Below are 27,298 nucleotides of genomic sequence, written 5' to 3'. Positions count from 1 at the left end.
ATAGTTCCAAGTGCCAATTATAGTTCCAGGTGCTGAGAGAGCTGGACACTTCTAGAATGGTAGAGTAAGAACCTTGGCATGTCCTTCTTAAAAAGCACTGATGAGGCCGCCTGGTGGTGTAGTAGTTAAGTTCATGTGCTCCGCTTTGGCAGCTCAGTGTTCAAGTGTTTGGATATGGGTGTGGATCCACACACTGCTCATCAACTGTGCTGTGGCGGTGTCCCACATACAAAATAGAGGGAGACTGGCACAGATGTTAGCTCAGCGACAGTCCTCCTCAAGCAAAAAGCAGAAGATTGGCAATAGATGTTAGCTCAGGGCCAATCTTCCTCACACACACAAAAAGCACTGATAAAACTGGCAAAATTATCAAAAGCAATGATTTCAGAACTCTGGAAATTAACCAAAGGCATACAACAAATTGAAAAGCATTTATACAAGAAAAGCCATTGAAGCTGAGTAAGAATAATGGGGTCTGTGGTGTTTCAATTTGAAGCTGTTCCCATCCCTTACCCCAGGTCCATGATACTGTAGCCATGAAGACCAGCTGCCATGGAGGGCGCTGATCTGAATTGAAGCTTCCCAGTAAAATCTCACACCCTAGGGCATTGTCAAAAACAATAACAATTAGTAGCAAAGAATTTGGAAGCCCAATATTGCAGCTGCCTAAGGTCACTGTTTTAGTTGGGATAAGCAAGAGACCAGCCAAAAGTTTAAAAGTGATATCTGGGAAAATGAGACAGCCACGGGGGTTTTGAAAAGCTCCACCACATTCCTGGGAATCTCAAAGATGTACACATGTACAAGGCTGCATGCACTCTGGAAAAACCAAAGAAGGTCACAGGGCACTTAAATGGCCATGAAGCCCTGAGCAAGCAGAAAGTCAAAGCTAAGGTAAAATTTTGAACTGTCTGAACTTTGAATGTGTGCACCAACCCATACAGATCCCTTGGCAATGGGTGGAAGCCTTACTGGCTCAAGATGTTTAAGGCAAACTTCTAACAAATTATTGGATGACCACTCAGCTATGCTGACCCAGGAGTGACTGCTGGAAAGCCTGACTTAAACATAAAAACAGCAATTAAAAATTTAAAAAGCCTAATCAGAAATTCCAGTGACCTCACATTGAACAGACTCTATCTGTCCAGGCAAGTCACTAAACAAACAAACAAAATAGCAAAAACAACAATTCCTTGGGTGGATCAAAATCCAGAGTTACTACAATATATACCTAAAATGTCTAACTTTAAAAAAAAAATTACCAGAAATGTAAGCCAGCCCTGGTGGTCTAGTGGTTAAGATTTGGTGCTCTTACCACCATGGCCCAGGTTTGACTCCCAGTCAGGGAACCACATCACCCATCTTTTGGTTGTCAGACTCTGTCAGCTGTGTGTTGCTGTGATGCTGAAAGCTATGCCACCAGTATTTCAAATACCAACAGGGTCACCCATGGTGGACAAGTTTCAGCGGAGTCTTCCAGACTAAAATAGACTAGGAAGAAGGACCTGGTCACTCACTTCCAAAAAAACTGGCATGAAAACTCTATGAATAGCAGTACAGGATTGTCTGACACAGCAACAGCTGTGAGGTGAGAGGTGTAAGGTGAGAGGATGGTGCAAAAAAAGTGGGCATGGTTCTGTTCTGTTGTACACAGGGTCCTAGGAGATAGAATTAATTCCATGGTACTAACAAGAACAAAGAGTAGTTAACACACATTGAACTAATCATTAAACATGAATATAAAAAGTTACCAGAAATGCAAAGAAACAGAAAAATGTAGCCCATACACAGGAAAATAAGCAGTCATAGATACTGTCTCTAAGTGAGGCCAGATGTTGGATTTAGTAGACACAGACTTCAAATTCGCTATTATAAATATGTTCAAAGAATTAAAAGAAACTATGTTTAAATAGTTAAAGTATTACAATAATGCTTCACCTGGTAGAGAATATCAATAAAGATATAGAAATTATAAAAAGCAGTCAAATAAAAATTCTGGAGTTGAAAACTGCAATAACTCAAATAAAAAATTCACTAGAAGGGCTCAAAAGCAGTTTTGAACTGGCAGAAGAAAGAATCAGCAAACTTGAAGATAGATAAAAAGGGATTATCCAGTTTGACAAACAGAACAAAAAAGAATGAAGAAAAATGAACAGAGTATCAGAGACCTGTGAGGTACCATTAATTAAACCAGTATTCACATAATAGGAGTCCCAGGAGGAAAAGTGAGAGAGTGAAATGGGCAGGAAAAATACCCAAAGAAATAATGGCTGAAAATTTCCCAAACTTCTTTTAAAAAAACATTAATCTACAAAGCAAAAAAGTTCAAAAAATCTCAACTATAATAAACTCAAAGAGATTAACACCTAGACGCATTATGGTCAAACTGTCAAAAGAGAAAATGTTGAGGGGCCAGCTCCGTGACCAAGTGGTTAAGTTTGTGAACTCTGCTTCGGTGGCCCAGGGTTTCACTGGTTCAGATCCTGGGCGCGAACAATGACACTGCTCATCAAGCCATGTTGAGGTGGTGTCCCACATGACACAACTAGAAGGACCCACAACTAAAATATACAGCTATGTACTGGGGGGATTTGGGGAGAAAAAGCAATTAAAAAATTAAAAATAATAATAATAAAAAAAGAAAATGTTGAAAGCAGCAAGAGAAAAATGACTCATCATATACAAGGGACCCTCAATAGGATTAACAGATGACTTCTCATCAGAAACAATGGAGGCCAGCAGTCAGTGGGATGATATGGTCAAAGTGCTGCAAGAACAAAGAACTGTCAACCAAGAATTCTATGTCCAGCAAAACTATACTTCAAAAATGAAAGCAAAATAAAGGCGTTCCCAGATAAGCAAAAACTAAGAGAATTCACTGATAGTAGACCTGCCTTATAAGAAATGCTAAAGGATGGACTTCAGGCTGAAAAAAAAAAAAAGGTAACTTGAATACACATGAATTGAGAGCACCAGTAAAAGTAATTATGTAGGGAAATTTAAAAGACAGTGTAATTTTACTTTTTACTCTTCTCTTCACTGTTTTAAAGGACAACAGCATGAAATAATAAACATAAAACTGAAAAAAAGAAAGATCCCAATACCTTTCTCCAATGAGGATCATGGCTCCAAGGTCAATTTGGGATGTCCTTCTTGAGGGGCTGAGATCTGTGAAGTCAAGGCCACCCAAAGGCAGCAAATAGTAAAAAGAGTAAGGAGCAAAGAGCGTCTGCTCTAGGATGAGAGTTTACCTATACTGTTGTTCACCCATGGTGTCCTCTCTAACCCCATGGGATACACCTGCTTCACTTTCCCCAGCTGACTTCTCTGGTCTGAACCACGTGCTTTTCCAGATCAGCCCTGTTGTACTCTACTGAGCATCTAGACTCCTAATCCTAGTCCTGCTTGGTCAGCTAGTCACTTGAATGCCCTTATCTTGGTTTGGCAGAGATTATTTTGTTCCTAAGCAACTGAATAGTTGAAGGGGCAAAGCTAAGATACCCATAGAATCTCTACAAGAACTTGTCTGTCTTACACCTCTCTGATATCTAGCACATAAAGTTTGAGTAAATATTGGTTGAATGAATGAATAAAACTCAGACCGTGAAGAGGTCAGGGTGGTCTACCAGAGAGGTAAGTCACAAGCTTTCAGTGATTGAGAAAATTTTGAGAAGCAGCAGTAAAAAGTAGTTTAAGACCATCTTTCTCCCCATTTTCCTTTCTTACACATTATCTGTTACCTGCTCATCTTTCTCCTGTCAGTCATCAGTCAATATCATTTAGATTTCTGGAGATATCAGGAAAGAAAAAGCAAATCAGACAAGTTGGGAAGCTGGAAAAATTGGAGGAAGAAAATCCTGGAGACTGCTAGCTCTTCCTCTTTCAGAACCTGCAGTTTTCCTTTCTCTGTATCAGGACTTTGACCTTTTGAAGAGTCCTAACCTCCAGCTTGAGAAACATTATTGTGGGCCACTGCTCCTAGAAATCAAAACTAATTAACAAAAGAAGATAGATCATCCAGGAGAGATGCCAAAAGAGAAAATACTATGCACTATCAGAAACAAAGTAAAATTTGACCGTTCAATTTGGATTTTTGTATGAAATAATTATTGGTGATTAAACCGCAATTCCTTTTAAATTCATAAGTTGCAGATTAATTGCTCTTGTTTCTCTTACCCTTTTCATCCCTGCAGTTAGGAGGTAGCACACTGGCAATGTTACTCTGGTTGCTATGGAAACTGTTCATCAGAAGCTAGTGCTGAAGACCAGGGGAAGATGGTGGAAACAAATGAGCAGTGGTGGGTGCAAACTCTGGTTACCAATCCAGAGGAGCAGCTTGGAAGGAGGTCTCAATGGAGTCTATTTGAGGTACAATATAGCTCCAGGAAATGCAGAGAAACTTCCTCAGCCTCTCACTGACCTTCTGCACTCACATGTCCCCTTTTCCTTGGGTTAAAAGAATTAACAACAAGCAAAAGTAACTGTGAAATAGGGAGCCAGAAGTCCAGCTGAGAGGAAATGGTTCCAACATCGTTTTTTGATGTAAACTTCTTCAGAATTAACTCTACTCTAGTGAAGTTTTCAAGAACACACTAGGCCTGTTCAGATGCCCTCTAAAATCTGAGACATACATATGCAAGATATGTCAAGGACGGGGCCGTGCTCTGTGCTCAGCACCATCTGGAGGCATTAGCATGAGTTCATCCACTTGTCTTTTCTGTCCTTTTGTGAATTCATTTTCCAAACTTATGCATCCTGTTTCTGGTTGTTCATGCACAACAAATTTGACTTTTATGAAAATCTAAGCCCATCAAAAATGGTAGTTTCCTCTCTGCACTCATCCCAGAGAAAAAAATATTAAACTTTGATCTAATGACAAAGACATTCTCTGCACACATGACTGGTTTGATCCTTATAATAGTCAAGAAAATGGTTTGACTTGTTTTTAACCTACCAACTCTACGAAGATCCAACTAGTGGGTGAAAGTGTATGTGTGTCCCTAAATGAGACCCAGCAGCCCCTTTCTTCTGCATGTCACCAATAGGAACATCCTTAGTTGGTGAACACAAGTCTGGGTCCCTCAAATGAATATTTCTGCACAAGGTGAAACACATATTTCATTCAGAGAAAGGAATCTTCTACAGTAAATGGAAACACTGATTCCAGAATTTATGATACCATCAAACTTAACTTTGAATTGATAGGCCACATAAAGAATTTGAAGATACTTTTTATGTTTAGAAAGGGACTGGGTCACAAAATACCAGGCTGGACCAACAAAAAATGCTCACTCTGCATCCCTTCCATCATCTCTGATGTCTCTCCATAGGAAAAGCTTTATAAAATACATTTATCGTCTTTATTTCTCTGACAAACAGAAAAGCATAATAAAGGGAAGTACCCTCTACTTTCCTCTGGCTGTAGGAAGGTAGAACAGCTTTCTGTGAACATTTTTAAATTAAGGAAATGAGATATTGTAGATTCAGGACCCTTCTTTGCTCGAGCCAAGTAAAAGAATGAAATGGATAGATACTTGGATCCTTTACGTCGTTGATGGACATAGTTTTGGAGTACCCAAACTTGGCTACAAATTTCTGATATTTTCCTTTGTAGGTATGTGGCCTTAGGAAAGTTGATTAATCTCTCTGAACCTCAGTTTTCTCATCTATAAAATGGAGATAATAATAGTACTCTCTTCACACAGATCTAATAAGAACTGAAAGAGATAAAATTTGTAAAATGCCTACAGTGTGCTGGAGCAGCTGTTACTGGCTTGTGAGAACCTAGTCTGCGTATGTCTTCCCAGTTCTCATTCTCAACTCTTCCCAACTTTGGTAGCTTGAAATTGGCCATGGTGGGAATATTTACACCACGGAAATTGGCAACACTACAAATCAGGGCTTTGTCTTTAGTTTCACTGAGGCAGTGCTAGCACACCTCTGTGCCTATCCCACAATAAATGCTCTCTTGTAGCTCCTTATCCTGTCATGGTGATGGCCCATTGCATTGCTAAAACACCCAAAGTCCTGAGCAATTCCATTGAGAGCTGAACATGGAGAGAAAAAAAGCTAGAAGGGAATTCAACTAGCTTTCCCTGGCTGGGTGGCTGGGACTGCAGAGTGGGAGTCTTGCTAATATTTCCAGTAATCACAAAAAAGACTGAAAGAGAGTGTGTGGTTTGGTCAGCACAAACCTTCTAAAAAAAACAGTCACTCAAGTACAAGCCTTGCTTGCACATGAATGGGTGGCCTGAAAGATTACTGGAGACTCAGATGGCGGAAATTTGATGCACGTCTCTGAAGGGGACAGAGTTTCCACCTTAATATAATGTTAAACATGACAGTTTCCCTCATAACCTGAGAGTTGAACCGTACAGTTTCTCTGCTTGTACGGAAGATGATAAGACTTCCTGGAACTGCAAATCTCAGGAAATAGATCTTAACCCAGAAAGTGGATCCCTATGACCTTCTGCAAACAAAGCTGGTTAGTTTTAGATGAGATTATCTGTTTCTGAGTTCATGATGATACCACATCTGTTTTCTTACTTGTCTCCCCTCGGCTCATTTCCTATTAGTCACCTGATGATGTGAGAGAAAGAGACTCTACTTACAAACCAATTTCTCTCTCTCTCTCTTTTCTCCCCTCCTCTCTCCCCTACTTCCTTCTAATTTTTTTAAGTCTCTCCCCTAATCTAGCAAAGAACTATCCAGCAGAGAGAAGGAGATGTTCCTACGTGGGTTAAGTTGGCAGTAAGATAGCCCAGATAGGGGAAAGCCAAATCCTAGAGACCCCAGGGAGAGCAGGAGGTCGGTCAGGCATCACCTAAAAGGTAGATGTCCAGGTGGGTAAGTTGTCAGCACCGAGAGGTCTATCCACAAGTAACAAAGACCCAGTCAGGAGAACTAGGAAAAAACAGGAAGATCCTGATTCCTAGAAGAAATATGCTATGGGAAGTGAAAGGCAAGGAAGGACCTTATCTCAAGGAATGACGCTACAGGGCAGGTTACGAGGAATCAGGGCAGCATTCAGATGTAGGAACAGACTGAAGAAAATAAACCACTGACTAGAAATGCAACGTGAGTCACAAGATGGGCACAAATCAAAATCAGAGAGGCACGAACAAGGAGCTTGGCTTGGTGCTCACTGTCTGGTCCAGGGATTTTTGATAAAGAATCAAAGCAAACTCTACATAGAAAGTTGCTTTGGTGGCACCATCTACTCTGAAAGCAGTGTAGTGACACAGAGCCAGCAAACCAGGTAAATTATTATAAGACTTAGCAGTGTGTCTACACAGAGGCCTCAGATCAAGGTTGGTTTTTCATCTACGAAAATAATCCAACCTTATCAAATTATAATGACTAAATTAACTCTGAACACACTTAATATGTGTAGGCAGCAGCTACTCTGCTTTGGATGATGGTGTTGTTCTAAGGAAATTAATTCTCAGAAGATTTTACTCTTATGTTATTCAAGTAGCAAATAACTAAATCCCATCAGAGACCTAGGGCTTTCAAGGATTCCTGGGTGATCTGGACTGGTCTTTACAAAGTGTACATTTGGCAGCAGGACCAAACTTACCCATAAGTAGAGCAGATAGTAGCCTACATTTGGTGAAATCCTTCCTTAATCAGCTAAATTCAAAGACTTCAAGCTTTGGCTGTGAGCTGCTGACTCACAACTCATGTCAGTATTTATTGAGCGCCTACTGTAGGCCAGGTAACAAGCAAAACTCTGGGAATATAAAGATGAATGAGCATTGGCCCCTGCCATTGAGGAACTGAGTTGGAAAAACATACTCCTTCTGTGTTTTTCTCCCTTATTTACACAATCACAATACTTCTGACACCAGATATATGATACAGGTTTTTCCCACATCAAGCAATTCTCTGCAACGCCAGCTGGGCATCCTATAATTCAATTCAATTCTGACAATAACCAGAGTGCATACCCCATACATTAAGGGCTCAGTTCCACAAGACTGCCCTCCACCCCTGAGACACCAGTTGCAAGTCCCAGGTTGTCACCTGTACTTCTGACTGGCTAGCTATAAATTGGAAGTTCCCATGACCCCTTCTTGGGTTCAGTCATTTGCTAGAACAGCTCACAGAACTCAGGGATACTTCCTTACTTAACATTTACCAGTTTATTATATAATAAAGTATATGATAAAGATATCCGTTAAGAGGTACGTGGGGCGAGGTCTGGAAGGGACCCAAATGCAGGAGCTTTTGTCCCCATGGAGTTGGGGTATGTCATCCTCCTGGTACATGGATATGTTTACCAACCTGGAAACTCTCTGAATCCTGTACTATTGAGATTTTTATGAAGGCTTCATCACACAGGCATGATTGATTATTAATTCCATCTCCCTCATCCCTCTCCATAGAATGGGAAGTAGGGCTGAAATTCCAAGCTTCTCATCATGGCTTAATCTTTCTGGTGGACCAGTCCCTATTCAGGAGCCCACCAAGAGTTGTCTCATTAGGACAAAAGACACTCCTATCTCCCAGGAAATTCTGAGAGATTTAGGAGCCCTGTGACAGGAACCAGGGTCAAAGACCAAACATTAGAACAAAAGATGCTGCTAGTGTTCTTATCACCAGGGAACTAGGGACAGAGACCAATATGTATATTTTCTATTATTGCATATGAACGCAAGTATGCATAAAGAGTATGAGTAACTATTGAGTGAGTGGTAGTTTTGGAAGCAAGGAAGAGGAGAGAGCACGAGAGCATTAGATATCTGAATTGTAGATCAGCAGAAAGGGAGGAGGATCAGGACCAGGATAGTGGCTGGGGCAGGAGGGCAAGACAGCAACAAAATGCTATACAACATTGCTCATTCATGTATTTTTTAACCAAGTACTTATTAAATATCTATTATGTCAGTAGTAGTTGAAGGTGCAAGTGTGAGAACGTCATCCCTGTCTCATGAGAAGACAGATGATTAACAAACCATAGCAATAACACATGAAAAAATAGAGATGTACAATATAGGAGCACATAGCATGACAGGTATCTATGTCTTTTTTTATTTCACTCAGGTATCCCCAGTACTGAGATCAGTGTCTGGCATATAATAGGACTCAATAAATACTTTTTGAATGCATGAATAAATATAGGAGCACATAATCTAACCGGGGAGCCAGGGAGTGGGCATTGAGTATCTGGGAAATATTCCAGCAAGAGATGACATTTAAAGTAGGCCCTGAAAGAGGAGTAGGACATAGGCAAAGAAGAGAAGCAGCTAAGTTGCAAACGCCAGGAAGAGAAAGTTGGGAGAGAGCTTTGTGGGTTCAAGAAACTCCTGTAGATGAAGTGTAGGACAAGGAATCCATCATAAAGAATTTGTACTTTGTTCTGAGTATAGTGGGAAACCATTGAAGGATTTTTAATCAGGGGATAGATATTATCTATTTTTGGCTTTAAAGGGATTATTTTTGCTGCAATATGGGAAAATTAATTGAAAGGACACATGCCTGGGATCAGGAAGGCTAGTTGGGAGGGTGTCACAGCTATCCAAGGCAGAGATGTCAGCAGGCTGTATTAGGGTAGTGTAGGCAGAGATGTAAAAAGGTAGATGCACTTGGCAAACATTTAAGAGTAGCCCAGAGCTAGTTTTGCACACAAAAATTTAGAAATCCCATTGTGGGATCAGTCCATCAAGATGAAAACAATCAAACTTACTTAATTCTTTCATGATGGTTAATTTTATGTGTCAACTTGAAAGGTGTTTGGGGATGAGATTAACATTTAAATTGGCAAACTTTGGATAAAGCAGATTGCCCTCCATAATGTGAGTAGGCCTCATCCAATCAGGTGAAGACCTGAATAGAACAAAAAGATTGGCCTCCCCCAACAAGGAAGAATTCTTCAGCAGCCTGCCTTTGGACTTCATCTGCACTGTCAGCTCTCCCAGGTCTCTAGGCTGCCAGCCCACACTGCAGATTTGGACTTGCCAGCCTTCATAATTGTGTGACCCAACTCCTTATAATAAGTCTATCTATCTATCTATCTATCTATCTATCTATCTATCTATCTGTCTGTCTCTGTCTATCTATCTATCTATCTATCTATCTATCTATCTGTCTATCTATCTATCTATCTATCTATCTAATCTCCTGTTGGTTCTGTTTCCCCAGAGAACTCTGACTAATGCATCTTCGAACCAAGAGAGCAATAGAAAATGGTGCAGATTTCTCAGAAGTTTAATCTCAAGAAACCATCACTGAAATCCACTCTGGGCAGCATATGATCTCCACATACACTAGGTAACCAATGTCCAAAGGATGGGTCTAGGAAGTCAGCAGAATGTGAATATGAAATTCATTAAACTCCAAGACAAAGCTAAAATTGGTGATGGTGAACAGTATTTCACTTTCAATACGACTATGATTCATGAACTTGACAACTTTTTGAGAAATTAAGTATATGATTGCCCAGTGAGAATTTGCAGGTTGTATAGTATGACCCCATTATTTTATAGCCATGAAAATTGCCTGATTTCATCAGCATTCAGGAGCACTACCCAACAATAAATAGTCAGTAGAAAGCTCTGGGATGTAGCTGATTGCCAGCTCTGACATGAATGTTAGAGCACAGCCCTGCTCAGCTGGATATGTGGGCAGCAGAGACCCCCCAGAGAGCACATGTCAGGGATGTGTTATCCATGGCTGATTAACTAGATCAGTTCAAACACAATTATTAATGATGCCAACGTCAGGGGTTTAAGTCTCATGAGCTAATCAGCATCAGTTGTATTATTTTGTCACAGGCAGCATTACTAGTCCCTATTCATTTTTTCCTCAAAAATAGGAGCTATAGGTCACAGTAGGCAAGAGAATGTGGTTGATTCAGAACACATTTATGCCGCTGCTAAGAAAAATAACTACAGTGAAACTCTGTTGATTTTTGTCTACGCAACATCCCATCTCACCTTTTGGAAACAGCAGCCCTCTTTCCTCAGAGCAACTCCCCTGCTGTTGCATGACGTTCCAGTAGGGCCACCCATCACAGTCCTCCTCACCCACCCATGTTCGCACAGGCAGACACACCAATCTTGGCCAACTAGTCCTCTTTCCTGGGAATGTGAATCTTGACTGGGGACTCAGGGACCCAAAGCCTGTTGTAGGTGACTCATCGAGTGGTTGTGTCCTTTGGTTTCTGCCACCATACACATATAGCAGTAGACTCTGCGTTCTTATACTAAGAGCACAGTAACTGACCTAATTCTAGTTATTCCTGAGGACAGTTCGCTCAACTTTTCCTTCAGTTTCCTTCCAATCAACCCTGTTTCTCACTTGACACGAGTCTTTGCTGCTGTCAGCCAAAAACTCTGAAACAATAACTCACCATGACTACTTTTCAGTGAACCATAGCTCATTTATTTATTCGTTCAATAAAATGAACACTTGCCATATTTCGGTATGATTGTAGATATGTTGGGGTTTTTTTTAATTATAAAGGTAATACATGCATATAAAAATCAAACAATAGAGCAATACACCAAGCAGAATGCATACGGGTCCTGGAAACCCACATCTCTTACAGAATAGTCACTACGTTATACAGGTTGATGGAAATTTATGCAAAACTTTCTCAAAATGGGATCATACTATAAATGCTGTTGTGAAACTCACTGTTTACTTTTAACAATATAACAATGACATCTTTCTACATCAGCGTCCATAGATCTACTTCATTCTTTTAAATGGCTGCATATTATTTTATTCTGTAGATTGTTTTAAATGCAACCACTTTCCTATGATGGGCATTTAGGTGTTTCATTGCTAATATAAGCAATGCTATGATTTAAAAATATACACTAAAATCTAAAACTGCTAATGAGCTTTAAGAAGAGGCCTGCCCACCCAGAGGAAGAGCAAATGGAGATGTCTGCAGGAATACTCCCCTGAAACCTGGGAGCAGAAAAGAGATTAGATGATAAGGAGAAATGAGTGGGTGCCTGGATGTTAGGAGCTTGCCTGGCGAGAACTTTGTCATGAATCATGAATCTATGTGGGGTCACTGGGTCCCCCACATTCTAGTGAGATTTGGGCATGAGTAGGAGTTGCTATCTAGGGCTTCTGCACAAGAAATTGGATTAATATTACAAGCCAGACTCTGGACACGGACAGGTGGTAACACGAAGAGGGCTCCTTCCTATTTTCTAAACCCTTCCTCTCCCAACACACCCCAAATAAGGGTGAACCTTCAGCTAACACAGAAGGGAGCTTTCCACAGGGCCCATTCAAAAACTGAGTTCCCGGATGAAGATTGAGAGAGCTTGAACCCCAGAAGAAGGAGGAGAAAGTCTAGAACTAATTAACTGCATGGTCAGGTGGTATTAGCGTCTTCACTGGAGGGGAAGCATCAACAGAAAGTTCCCAAAGAGGGACCTCTGACTGCAGGAGTCCTGGCTAGAGAGGCCCCAGTACACACACAGCAGCAGCCCAGGGATCGCACCAGCATGACTGTTCCTGTGGTCAGAGCCACAGATGGTATCAACAGTAGTCATGAGCTCTGTGAGGACACTGACCCCATTTTAGTCACTTCCCAAAACCAGAGCTAAATTATTGTTGTTATTGTTAAATTGAATACAAGTAGGAAGAGTGGCCCCACCCTTCTCCACCAGCATCATTAGCCCCGTGCACAACACTGTGCTCACTAGACCCAAGGGTTATACAGCAAAATTGGTGAGAAAGTGTCTCTATGGATGGGCAGCTTGGTCAGGTGGAAGGTTTGGCTTAGGTTGATTTGCTCAAAGCAGAGACAAGGGATAGACGAGTAATGGGATTTGTTACCCAGGATGCGACACATTGTACTTTTCTTGGAGATTCACTATCAAAATGGGCTCTGGCCGAGAACTGAAAGAGGGCAAATGGGAAGGAGCAAGATTTGACTCCAGTTTCAGATGAGGACCCTGAGACTATAAGTATCACAGCTACTCAAAAGCACTGAAGGTGGAATTAATCACTTAACATGGGAACTTTTAGTTGGTTTTCAATCTAAGAGAGAGAGGAGTTATAGCAGACCTGCTTCATAATCCCCCATAGAAATTTCTGGATGCCTCTTATTTCTGGTACACGTGTATCAGGAGCTAACCAACAACATTAGCTAAGACCACTAATGTACAGAAAGAGAAAGTTCTAGAAATTTTCAAGTTATAGACATTAATGTTCCGGTTGTTGTCTTCAATACCTGCTTCAAATTTTCCCTGGAGTAGTTTGGTTGATATATAGAGCTCAGAATGTAGAAAGGTGATGAACAGTTGGTCAGCAATGCCTCCATGTTACATTTGCCCTTTCCAAAAACCAGTGTTCGTTATTGTTCCCCTAACTTTTGACTTCACAGAGACTTTTATCTGAGGATCTCAAAGCACCTTAATAACAGGGATGCTCACTGTTAACACAGAGAGAGTTCAAAGCTTTTCACAGACACTCATTGGTTCTCCCCGCACTCTGTGGTCATCCTTGTCAAAGCTCAAAATTCCTAGTCTTCAGCCTGTGTTCCCACCATGGGGCCTCTCTGCTAAACTCTTACAAATATGATCAAAGCCCCAGGGCACCCAGGTGACTGAACCACGGTCATATAATAGTTCCTGAACAAACAAAATGCTCCGCAGCCAAGAGGACGTCTGCATCTGGTCTAACCACAGTCACACTGACTGTATAAGACCCTCCCAGTTATGCTTGAACCTCTGTCCCTGTTCTTGCAGAAGCAGGGTGCACACATAGGTCTCTGGCAATTGCTCACCCGAGGACCCAGGGCCTTTGTCTGTCACCTCAGATACCTACCTGCCTGATTTTGTCAAATATACCTGAATCCCCAGCAGCAAGCCTTCTAATCATGGCCATGTAACCCAGAGAGTGGAGAGGGATGGAGTGACAGGTTTCTGCTAGTCAACAGTGAGAAATGTTTCTTGCCCTCCTAGAGTCAGGTAGGCTGACCCAAACAGAACACAGTGGAATGACTCAGTATAGAGTGCCAGAGTTGTAAGTTCAGCCTGGTTCTTAGTCTGGGATCCCCTCAGGTCTCCACAGCAGGGGACTTTTGATTCCTCGCTGGCAGAGGCTTGTCTCCATCTCTGGAACCTATCTTGGCCTAGGTAAGAGGGATTTAAACGTTCTCAGCCCAATCAAGAGTCAGAATCAATCATACCCACCCACACCACTAGTCCAGCCTTGAGATCTAAAATTCTGCTGCATTTCCAAGACCAGTTCCCACTCTTGGCCCAGTTTCTGATACCTGGGGTCCTATCTTCTCCGTAAGTCAGCTCATCTCATGTCAGTCTGGGAAAGCCTTGTCCCTCTCTCTCCCAGGACCTGGAGTGACTAGGATTCTGGTAAACCAGCTTGTGTTCTTTTAATCCTGACCTTTTCTTCAAATTGGAGACAGGAAAATAGCCTGAAGAAAGAACTGGTAAATTGGACTTTATTAAAATGAAAAAGTTCTGTTCTGTGAAAGACAAAGTCAAGAGAATGAAAGGACAAGCCACAGAGCAGGAGAAAATTTTGCAAAAGACAAATCTGATAAAGGAGTCATCTAAAATATACAAAGAACTCTTAAAACTCAACAATAAGAAAATGAGCAATTTAATTTATAAATAAGCCATAGACCTTAACAGACACCTCACCAAAGAAGATATACAAATGACAAATAAGCGTATGAAAAGATGCTCCACATCATATGTCATCAGGGAAATGCAAATTAAGACAACCATGAGATAGTACCACATACCTATTAGAATGGCCAAAATCTGAAACACTGACAACACCAAATGCTGGTAAGGATGTGGAGCACAGGCACTCACATTCATTGCTGGTCGGAACACAAGATAATACAGCCACTTTGGAAGTTTGGCGATTTCTTACAAAACTAAACATGCTCTTACCATACAATCTAGAAATTGTGCTCCTTGATATTTACCCAAAGGAGTTGAAAACTTATATACACACAAAAACCTGCACACAGATGTTTATAGCAGCTATAGTCGTAACTGCCAAAATTTGACAGCAATCAAGATGTCCTTCCACAGATGAATGGAGAGATCAACTGTGAGACATCCAGACAATGGAATATTATTCAGTGCTAAAAAGAAATGAGCTATCAAACCATGAGGAGACATGGAGAAGCCTTAAATGCATATTGCTAAATGAAAGAAGCCAATCTGAAAAGGCTATATACTGTATGATTCCAACTATATGACATCTTGGAAAAAGCAAAACTATGGAGACAGTAAAAAGATCAATGGTTGCCAGGGGTTAGCAGGGAGGGAGGGATGAATAGGTGGAACACAGAGGATTTATAGGGCAGGGAAACTACTCTGTAGGATATTACAACGATGGATATACGTCATTATACATTTGTCCAAACTCGTAGAACGTACAACCCGAAGAGGGAGCCCTAAGGTAAACTATGGACTCTAGGTGATAATGATGTGTCATTGTATGTTCATCAACCTACAAACATACCACTCTGGTGGGGGATGTCGATAACATGTAACAAACATACCACTATGGTGGGGGATGTTGATAGCAGGAGAAAATAAATAAAAGGAGGAAGGATGGAAGAGAGGGAGGGAAGGAAGGAAGGAAGAAATGAAAGAAGGAAGCAAGCAACTAAGCAAGTATGGTGGGGATGTGGAGGGCGAGAGGGCGGGTGGTGTTACAAATCCCTTAGTAACATGTGCTCCCAGCTCTGCTAGTCTCTTTCACAACTGCTGACTAATGCCTTCACCCAGCCTCATCTTGGGAATGTGATCCCTCTCTTATGCACTCAGTGAGTGCACTAGATATGACCCCTTGATTGGAAGTGCCGAGACCTTAAAAACAACCTAGGGAGAAATGGATGCCGTCAGCCTTGGATAATGCAGTTTTCTAGCACTTGCCATTAGCTCAGTCTAAACTGACTCCATGTGGAAGACTTGGCTCCTGTTCTCTAGAGAAAGTGCCTTAAGTCTTGCTCCTATTTGATATTCAGGCTCCAAAGTTGCTGGGCCTGGTCCTAACATTTGGTTTGAATTACACATACATTGCACAGAGCTGCCTCAGGGAATTATACTTTCTCCTTTAGGGTGGCCTCTCTGAGAAGGCAGAGGGGATCATGGGAGGAGTTGTTATTTGGATTGAAACATGACCAACTAGTTGCAGATACGGCAAATAATACCTTAGGACCTGGTGACCTGGTCATCTTAGAGTTCATGAACCAAGGAATGGATGCTGGGAATAGTCTGGCACAGACAACAAAAGTCAGACCCTCAGGGACCCATAGATAAGATACCATGACCAGAAATTCTAAAGAGGGGCATGGTTAATAGAAGGTGAAGGTTCCAGAATAACTTAAACATAATTCTAATAATGTAATCCAAACCATCTCAGTGATGATTTAAGTGGGACTAGGACAAGTAATTTGTGTCTGGCTTTTTTAGTTGACATTTATTGAATTCTCAATGTATGTCAAGAACCATGCAAAACCCTTTACATACTTTTCTTCACTCAGTCCTAAAATAACTATATTTGTTAGATACTGTTATTGTGCCCATTTTACAGATGAGAAAATCAAGGTTCACTTGGCTACATAAATTGGCCAAGGTTGTATAACTGGTAGGTTCCCCAAACGTGGATTTGACTCCAGAGTCTGTACTCTTAACTATTTCCTACACGAAAGAGGGGCATAGACCTGAAAGGTCAATATCAGTATGCATAAAGCCCAAATTAAGCTAGAGGTTATGAAAATACTAACTTTTAAACAATTTATATTCAAAGCAGTACTAACAAGGCAAGTGCAGGCCCATTCTTTAGAGGCAAGTGATACAGCCCAGGACGACAAGTAGGTTTTAACTTGCATGACAATTCCAGTTGACTGGGTGAGGCTACCTGGAATAGTGTTAAAGAGGTTTCTGAGACAGTGTCTGGGCTGAGTTGGGAAGAGCAGTGAGACTGATGACTAATATCTGCCACGGGTGCAGGGGCTGGGGAGGAGTGGCATGTGTGCTGTGTAATTGCCAGTCCTGACAGAAGCCCACAGATGGCAGAGAGAAGGCAGAATTCCTTCAAGAAGACAAGCAAAAGTTGAGATGGATTCGTGGCCAGCCTCAGAGAGATCAAACCATGACGAAAGGTATCTGCTCCAGGAAGCAGGCTGTAGGTGGTATCAGGAGAGTCTGTACATAAGAGGAGGTCCCAGCTGGCTCTTCAGAGTCAGTAACCAGGTATCCAAGGGTAAGTAGTGAAGATGGGATTCCTTGTCCAGAAGAACAAGATCTTGGAAAGAAATCAGCCAGTGACTCAGAGAATTGGTATGTGGTCTCAGAGAAGAAGGCAAGAGCCAGAGGCAGGTCCCTGGAGGATGAGTTGGAGTGAGGTCAGCAACATGGCTGAGTAATGCTGCTCCGCACAGTTATGGGTCTCAGGGCTGCAGATGCCTCTCCATCTAGGGTCTGCAATTGTTCTATAATACAGCGAGACACTGAGCCAGTGACTGCAAATTAATTGGTCCCAGTTGTCTATGAAGCTTGAGAGAGGACAAGGCAAGAAAGCAGTATGTCCTTATACTCATCCTAGGAGGAGAGAATGAGGGAAAACAAGTTTGGCAACCAGTCAAGGGAAAAAGGCCTGGAGGTTTTTAGTTGACCACTGAATTAACATGAAGCTAACACAGACTCTACAAAAGCTAAGGCAATCTCTGCTGGCCCCGTTTTTAGAAATGTGGCGTCCAAACCAAAGGGAAAATAGTCTGTATTTTGCATGTGTAAAACCACATCTGGAGAGTTGTGCCCAGGTCTGGCCACTCCGCGTTCACAAACTACAGAGGATGAGTAGAGATTACACAAGGCACAGCTGAGGGCTCGGAAGCTGGGGATGGCTTTTGTTTTTGTTCCCTGGTCAAGAGAAGACCTTTGAGGAACATGGCAGCTTCTTCTATAGCCAAAGGGCTGGCACTTGGAGAAAGGATTTGACTTATTCATAGTAACTCCTGAAGGAAGAATTAAAACCAGTGGGTGACAGTTTTATTGGGAGGCTGATTTCTACTCAATAAATGAGAAATTTCTAACCATTAACACAGCTTTCCCTCAGATTCTTTCTCCACAGGCTACTCTCCCATTGGATTTTACTAGAACACACAATGGGGGGAAATTTAGGAGTCTCAGGGATAAGACTAAGTGAAGAGGTTTCTTCATGGCTGGACTCCTCAAATCCTTTATGCTTAAATTTCTCCATGAAGAACCTTTCCCAAATTTATGATTACAGAATCAAGCCGTATTTTACTTATTAATTTAGTTTTCATGACTCGTCTGTTAACATCTCCTGAAGCAAGTCCTCTGTAAAACATAATTGAGAATGCTGGACTAGAGCTGTCAACAAGGAAATTGGTTGCTTTGTGAAGAAAGTTAGTAGCCTGTCAGTATTCAAGTAGATATCCTTCAAATCCTATCTGAGGAAAGAGTTGTAGAGGAAATTACTTCATAGAGAAGGAGATTGGATCAGATGACTAAAGTCTATGGTTCTATGATTCCATTGCCTGCTTTCATGACATCTGTTCCACAAACAAACGTTTCAAAGGAGGCTGAATTAATTCCAGCCTCAACAGATCTCTAAAACAGTATGGAGGTAGTCCCTTGAGAATATTCAGCTAGTGACGTCTCTGAGATTATACAGGTCTAGCAAGAGTGCACTATTGGTAACCACAGGTTTCTAAGATGCTTTAAGGCTGAGACTGCCCCCACACAGTGCTTTACTGAACTTATGGAACCTTCCGGGAGGCCTGGACTGTCATCTCAAGTTGATCTCTGGGAGCGTTTTTCTGCCTCTAGATCCTCAAATCTTGCAAAGTTGCTTTTGTCTAAGATATATCCATGACTTCCCTCAAAAATTATTCCACTCCTCAAACTTGAATGTCATCTTCAATTCTTTTAGAAAGAGAGGATGGGATATAAATTTTGAACACAAAGCTTGAGAGTTGTGTGTCTACCATAAGCATAATATACAATGGCATAAGTAGTTAAAAAATGGGTCCAGTATAAAACCTGACATCCTGGGTTGAACACAAAAGATCCCCACCCTTTTCCTTACAAGCAAAGGACAGGGGTTTAGCTACACAAGGTCAGGTTCTGGTTAAGTGAGGGGCTAAGAGGGAATATTTTTCTTCTTTAAAACTTAACTAAAAGGTAGAAAAGACGGATGTCTTAGTACAACAGGAATACAATTTTTGTACTATTAGGTACTATTCTGGAGACTTCCATAATATCCTAGGCAGCTCAAGTCATTGTGCTCAAGCCTCACCCTCTGGCCACATGGTCAACAGCTGGGCCCAGCAAGCAGTGGCTCCATTGCACACACAGCCTCAGTCCCCCTGGACGAGAGACAAAGGCTGCTGTTACGTCCCTCTAACTTGTGCGCATGCCCAGCTGTTGAGGAAGGGAGAAGGAACAATTCCTGACCTCAGCCCTGACCTCCCACTACTCTCCCTTCACTCACTGCCCTCCCACAGCCCCGCCTGCTGGCTGTCTTTGAACCCACCAAGCTAGTTCCTGCCTCCAGGCCTCTGCATTTGCCATGCCCTCTGCCCAGAATTCTTTTCCCCAGCCCTTTGCTTGTTTCACTCTCTCACTTCTTTTAGGTCTCTGCTTAAATGTCACCTCCTCAGAGAATTCTTCCCTGATTACCCGAAATAGCTACCAATCCTTCACTCACGATCCCCTTACGTTGCTTGAACATTTTTACAGCATTTGTCACTATCTGACATTGTACTATACGGCCATTTGTTGCCGTGTTTACTTCCGGCAAGCCTAAATCCTAGGTCTGCTAGGAGGACGATATCTCTGGGAAACTGGACTTAAATCCAATCAGTCCTGCAGCAAGCCCTCCAAAATGGCTGAGATGGCTGCCTGTCACCTGTTCTCGCTAGACAGACAGCCAACAGTTACAGCCTCCGGCACAGTTGGACGGTTCCTGGAGGGTATAAAGCCCTCAAGACAGTGGCCAGGGGACCATCTCCTAGCATCTTCCAGTCCTTTCAGTTCAATCACCAGCTGCTGGAGGTCCTCCCAGGGCCTGACGCTCAGGAAAACTTCCCCTCTGACTTGAGTCCCACCATGAGCCAGCTCTGCAGAGCTGTCTGTGCGGGGTGAGTTGCATCCCTCATGTGAGGGAGAGAATCCAGATTCTTTGCCTGTGGCTTTTGGCATCTTTCCATCAATCCTATCACGGTCCCATTGGGATGATTGCACAGAATGGAAGCTTCTGTCTTGTTCACCATTGTATTCTCTGTGCATAAACAGTGCATATAGTAGGCATTCAATAAATGTTTTCGTAACAACTAAATAAAAAAGCAGTGGCAAAATTCCCATGGCGTTTTTCACAGAAATAGAAAAAACAATATTAAACTTTGCATGGAATTGCAAAAGACCCCAAATAGCCAAAATAATCATGAGAAAGAAGAAAAAATTAGAGGCATCACACTTCTGGATTTCAAACTATACTACAAAGCTATGGTACACATGTCCCAACTTACGATGGCTCAACTTAACGATTTTTCAATCTACAATGGTGCAAAAGCAATATGCGTTCAGTAGAAACTGTACTTCGAATTTTGAAATTTTATCTTTTCCCAGGCTAGCAATATGCAGTACTATCCTCTCTCTTGATGCTGGACAGCAGCAGCCCCCACAGCTCCCAGGCAGCGACGTGATCACAAGGGTGAACAACCAATACACTTACAACCATTCTGTACCCACGCAACCGTTCTGTTCTTCACTTTCAGTACAGTATCCAATAAACTGCATGAGCTATTCAACACTTTATTATAAAATAGGCTTTGTGTCAGAGGATTTTGCCCAACCATAGGTCAATGTAAGTGTTCTGAGCATGTTTAAGGTAGGCTAGGCTAAGCTATGATGTTCAGGAGGTTAGGTGTATTAAATGCATTTTCAACTTACAATATTTTTAATTTACGATGAGTTTATCAGGACATAACCCCATCATAAGTTAAAGAAGATCTGTAATTAAAACAATATGGTACTGACATAAAAACAGACACATAGACCAACAGAACAGAATAGAGAGCCCAAAATTAAACTCCCACATGTAAGGTCAACTAATATTTGATAAGGGATCCAGGAACCTCTGGTGCAGAAAGGATAGTCTGTTCAACAAATGGTGTTGGGAAAACTGGATAATCACATGCAGAAAAGTGAATTGGATCCCTATCTTACACCACTTATAAAAATTAACTTGAATGTAAGACCTGAAACTGTAAAATTCCTATAAGAAAACACAGGGAAGAAGCTCCTTGACATTAGTCTTGGCAATTATTTTTTGTGTATAAGACCAAAAGCACAAACAACAAAAGAAAAAATCAATGTGAGACTATATCAAACTTAAAAGTTTCTGCAAGCTAAAGAAACAACAAAATGAGAAGACAATCTACAGAATGGGTGAAAACTTTTGCAAACTATGTATCAGACAAGGAGTTCATATCCAAAATTTATAAAGAACTCATATAACTCAATAACAAAAAGACAAATGACACAATTAAAAAATGGGCAGAGGACCTAAACAGATGTTTTCCCAAAGAAGACATCCAAATGGCCAACAGGTACATGAAAACATGCTCAACATCACCAATAATCAGGGACAAGCAAATCAAAACCATAATGAGACAGCACCTCACACCTGTAAGAATAGTGATCATCAAAGAGATATGAGATAGCAGTTGTTGGCGAGGAGGTGGAGAAAGGGAAGCCTTGTGCTCTATTGGTGGGATTGTAAACTAGTTGAGCGACTATGAGAACAGTATGGAGTTTCCCCAAAAAAGTTAAAAATTGAGCTACCACACAATCCAGCGATCACACTTCTGGGTATATATCCGAAGGAAATGAAAAGAGATTACCAAAGAGATGTATGCACTGCCATGTTTGTTGCAGCATTATTCACATTAACCAAGATATGGAAACAACTTAAGTGCTGGTCAACAGATGACTGGACAAGATGTGAATACATATGTAATGGAATACTATCAGCCATGAGAAAAAAGGAAGTTCTTCCATTTGCAGCAACATGGATGGACCTTGAGGACATTATGCTAAGTGAGATAAGTCAGAGAAAGAGAAATACTGTATGATTATCTCTTATATGTGAAATCTAAAAACATGAAATCATAAAAGCAAGAAGTACAATGGTAGTTACTGGGGACTGGGTAGGGGCCAGTGAGGAAATGGGAGAGATGTTGCTTAAAGGCACATATTTGCAACTAGTAGACAAACAAATCCTGGAGACACAGTCCAGTGATTACAGACAAGAAAACTTATATAAATATTAAACGTGCTCAAAGACTGGATCTTACTTGTTCCTAACTCCAGCAGAAGTGATAATTATGTGATAGAGTTGTTAGCTAACGTTACAATGGCAATCATACCACAAGAAATGTATCAAATCAATATGGTGTACACCATAAGCTTACACAATGTTGTATGGCAAATATATCTCAATTTTAAAAAAGGAGCAACGTGAGATCCTCTAAGAGTGAGAGGGGGGAAAATTATAACATCAATAGGGAGGAACTGGAGGTCAGCCTTTCCCTCCAGAGGAGACAACTCAAGAGATGCCCTCTAACTTTGTGACAAGAGCCTTTTGACTCTGACCAACAGCCTTGTACCTGGACATGGAGCACAGCCTGGTTGGGTCAATGCGCCCATTAGAGCATTCCCTCCAATGCCTCGGCTGGGATTCTTCCATGAAAATAAAATCCCCTGAAATTTACAAAATTAGCAGACGGGCCCTTTTCGCTCCGGATGCTCTTAAACCCCTTCTTCCAGATTTCTTCCCAGTCTCCTTCTACTCCTGACTACCAGGACTTTCCATCAACCTATGACTTTGAACTCGCCCTACTGGCTCTAAGCTCTGACCTCCACCCTCCACTAAGGTTCATGTCTCTTTCCTGGTCCCGCTCTGCTCCTGGGGCTTATCTCCAGCTACTCTTCTGTGTTCTTCCTTGTCCCCCACTAATGGGACCTGAAAATATGCCTCCTTAGAGTGTATACGCCACTTGAGAAAACAAGACATAGAAAGAACTTCAAGAGACCAAATCAAATGCCCAACTCAGCAGTCTCTGGAAAATAAGGAAGGACTCCCACCGAAGCAGGTGACAACACTGCAGCAGACTGATCATAGGGAAATTCCTGGGGTAAAAATGACTATTTGAGAATCAAAGGTAGAGGTAAGGAAGCTGAACTCCAAAAGCTATAAAGTTACAACCCTTTGATCGATATAGGAAACAGGAAAGACTCCTATTTGCTACAAGTTAGTCTGTTTTTCACAGACACCATTTAAAACCACACTCCATTAAAGAGAGTTTGTGTAGATGGATCACTATGAGGAAAACACAGCATCTCACTCTGCCTTCAAGGAAGATAATGAAGCAAACAGGATGGTCAACCTGCCCTTGCAGGAAGAGGTCAGCAGAAGGGAGTTTTCTAGACCCAAGGGAATTTAAAAATAGAGATTGAAGAGATGTAAAATGTCATCGCCCCATAAGCCCTTGCACCTTGCAGTCCCTGGGTGCCTGAGAACACTAAGTACAGGTCTGTCCCATCCCATTCAGGGCCTGAGGTGTGTGTGCTTGGTCTGGAGGAACATCAGAGTCACTCGGTTCTAATCTGCCCCATGATGACCCAAAGTCATTGGGCCTATTTCAGAGTGGGATGGTGTCACCTGTCACCGTGCATACAGACACATACACAGAGACGCACACACTGCAACAAGCCAGTGACTCTTTCAAGGGATGAGATTGTATTAAAACCCCAAGAAGGGAGATAGTATCTCGTTTTAAAAAGCATGTTCAATGTACATCTGGTTTACTGACACAAATTACAGGAAGTAAAGCTCCACAGAAATCTGTGTGCTGGTACGCATTAGCAGACGACGGAGTGAGTGCGAACGCTTTGCAGGGAGCTGCCAGGCTTTTAAAAAAAATCCCTGAGAACCACTGCTTGAGTTTGCCCCTGTCCTTGGTGAGGGCATCAGAGATGGACGAAGCAAGCAGAGGGTGCTTCAGAGCCCTCAGTCAGCAACTAGCTCGTAAGCCTCAATATTTGGGGAAAATAATTTCACCTCCAGGCAGTTGAGTCCACAGGAGACTGCTTGCATTAACCAGCTGGGTGCAGGAAAGGTTTGCCTGGGCCGCATAAAAATTATTTCACCAACAGATGTCTGATCGCCACCTGAAAGGATTACTGAGCAAACGGCAGATTTTCCTCAAACAGCAGCTTACTGAGTCATCACTGATGTCACGCGACGCACCAGCTGAAAACATTTGGGGAAATGTAGTTGGAGGGGGGCCGGCTGTGAACTCCGATAATGTAGCATCCTGATGGGGAGACACAGCCTTGAAATCTACGTGACTGGAAGTTTAATACATGGAGATTTTCTATAAGGATTGTAGAGTTTGGGGCTTGTTAACTGCTAATCAGAGTATTGATTCCAGAGTCAAAAATAGTTCTTCCACCTAAAAAAAAAAGGCAGGGGCTTAATACCCTGACTGTCTGTCCTGGGCTGCAACATAAAGTTAAAAAAAAAAAAAAAAAAAAAGAGTTAAGCTCTCAAGATTGAAAAGGACCTTGGAAGTGATTTAGTCTAAGCAATCAAGAGGTTAACGTCTACAGCTCCCAAAGGATAGTATTTGAGTAAAAGAGATTGAAGTGCTATTCTGTCTAAACACTGTTAAAACAAGACCTATTGAACATTCCAAACCTTCCTAAAAGGCGGAAGAGTGTCTATGTCTAAATATACATCCATCATACGTGCTCACACATTTCACATACATCTGCACACATCCTTCGACTCTTCCAACCCTCCGTCCACAACAGACTTGCTGCTCATTAGAATGATCTGAGGAACTTTTAAAAATTCTGACACTTCAGCCACACTCCAGACCAATTAAGTTAAAAAGCTCTAAGGGCGGGACGCAGGCATCAATACTCTTTAAAACTCCCCCAGGTGATTCTAATATGCAGCCAATGATAAGAAGTGCCGCCCCAGAGAGTGGGTTCATCATTCGTTCACTTATTCACTCATTCCTTCAACAAATATTTACTGAGCATTAGGTATGGACCAGGCACTGCACTAGATGTTGGGGATAAAATGAGGACTGAAAAAATCATGATCTTGGATCTCATGGAATTGTCAATCTAATGAGGGGAGACTAATTTGATAATAGTGGAGATGTCATTTAAAACGTACTAAGTGTTCTGGAGGAAAGATTATGGTTTTGTGAGCAGATACAGCATGTCTGACCTAGATGACAGGTCAGGGGAGTCTTCACTGAGGAAGTGGCATTTGTCCTAATCTCCTCATGTAAGAACATCATATTGGATTAGGGCCCACTCTAACGACCTGATTTTAACTTGATTATCTTTCTAAAGATCCTATCTCCAAATACAGTCACATTCTAAAGTACTGTGGGTTAGGACTTCCATTCAAATATGAATTTTGGGGGAACACGACTCAGCCCATAACAGGTTCTAATGTAACTAACTTGCCTCCTGGTGGCCGGCTAATCTCCCCTCCCCCCAGGAATGAGGCCATATCCAGGCTCAGCACTGACCACTGCTGCAGGCAAAGTGCACACTTAGCAGTGATGGGTAGTCAGGTCAGCCTTGGAGAGGGAAAGTTCATGTTGTTGAGCCCGATCAGGTGCCTTCTCAGAGTTTCTACCTGCTGGGAAGATGTCCTTCACCACTGTAATTCAAGGTCACCCCTGCGTGGGCCTGTAATGCTGCAGCAGTCGACTCCGACTGGACCAGTGTATCAAGCAGCCCCATCTGCATGAGTCAGTGTTGTGGGAGTCTAGACCACTTTCTCATGGAACTTGCTTGTACCTTCCAGACATGCTCAAGCCCAGTCTGCCTTCTATTTGACTATTAATCGTGTTGTACACGTTATGCTTTGATGAATCAGATGGCACCTACTTTGTGACAGACAGCTTAGGTCACGAGGTCACTTGCTATGTCATGGTAAACTTTTCAGTCTCTACTGGGACCCAGTAGCAAAACAGGAAGCTATTTCTCAGAAGGAGAATCAGCAAAGAAGGGCAAGCCTTTCCTCCAAAACTCTAGGCTGATCAGAGCCTCCATTGAGAGAATTCTTATTTTCCACCGACACTTTGAGCACCATTGAATCTTCTTGATCACAAGGCCGAGGTGGCACAGAGTGACTTATGCCACAGCCTGGACCTACTGCAGAGCCTTCTCTTACCCCAGGTCCCACTCTAAACCAGCAGCCCTTGAGGCTACTTGGTAAAGGGCTGGAGCAGCATACCTGCATGTGGTATCCTCTAAAATCTAAAGATAACCAGGACAACACAATAAGAACAATGGGAGCAGGGGCGCAACGTGATTTGATGTATACTTCTTAAAACTTGCTCTGGCTGCATTGTGGATAAGTGATTGAAGGGAACCAAAGGACAAGTGGAGAGTCCAGGTGGGAAACATTCCAGTAAGCCAGGCAAGAGACGGTGCAAACAACAGAGTGGAGTGCAGGAGACGGGCAGAAGTGGAGGGCTTCCAGGAGCTGTGAGGGTGATAGAGTGCCAGGACTCAGTGATGCACTGGAGCCTGAACTATGGGAGAGGTGTGACATCCTACCCTAGGTCCTGGCTTCCCACCCCAGTGGTGGGTGGTGCCATTCACAGAGTCTAGTGAAATTAGACCAATCAGGACCTGAATCCCAGCTCCTCCAAGTGCTAGTTGGATGAATTTGTGCAATCACCTCAACCTCTCTAGATAAGCTCCAGTTGTTAGAATTACATTAAAATATATATATATAAAGTGCTTAGACCATTCCTGACACACAGTAAGTGCTCATAATTATCCACTATCACTACGATTTCTACTTCTGCTGCTATATAACAGCATAGTTATCAAGGGCATACACTTCCAAACTACCCAAGATAAACCATATGATGGAAGTGACCCACAGCATTTACGGAGGAAACACAGATATGGTCAAATATAAATTCCAAGTCCGGGAGTGGTAAGGACAAAGAGAAAGAACACGTGAAGTATATTACTAAGTTTTTTTCCTAAAGTGAGTGCATGAAGTGCTTTGGATAAAATTATAAGTGCTATTTTCTAAAGCAGGACTTTATCAGTTGATATAAGTGTGTGTCTTTTGGGGACACATTTCACAATGACTAATGGAAAAACTTGACTCTGGCCTAAGATCCCCAACCCTGACCTCTAAGAATCACGAGCAGAGAGGCCCTGGGGAGAAGCGTTCAGGTCTGGGGGTTTGCCAAGCA

Source organism: Equus przewalskii, chromosome 31 (assembly GCF_037783145.1).
Source record: "Equus przewalskii isolate Varuska chromosome 31, EquPr2, whole genome shotgun sequence".
NCBI classification, from domain to species: domain Eukaryota; kingdom Metazoa; phylum Chordata; class Mammalia; order Perissodactyla; family Equidae; genus Equus; species Equus przewalskii.
The sequence above is the reverse complement of the archived record's forward strand: the minus strand, read 5'-3'. Positions refer to the sequence as shown.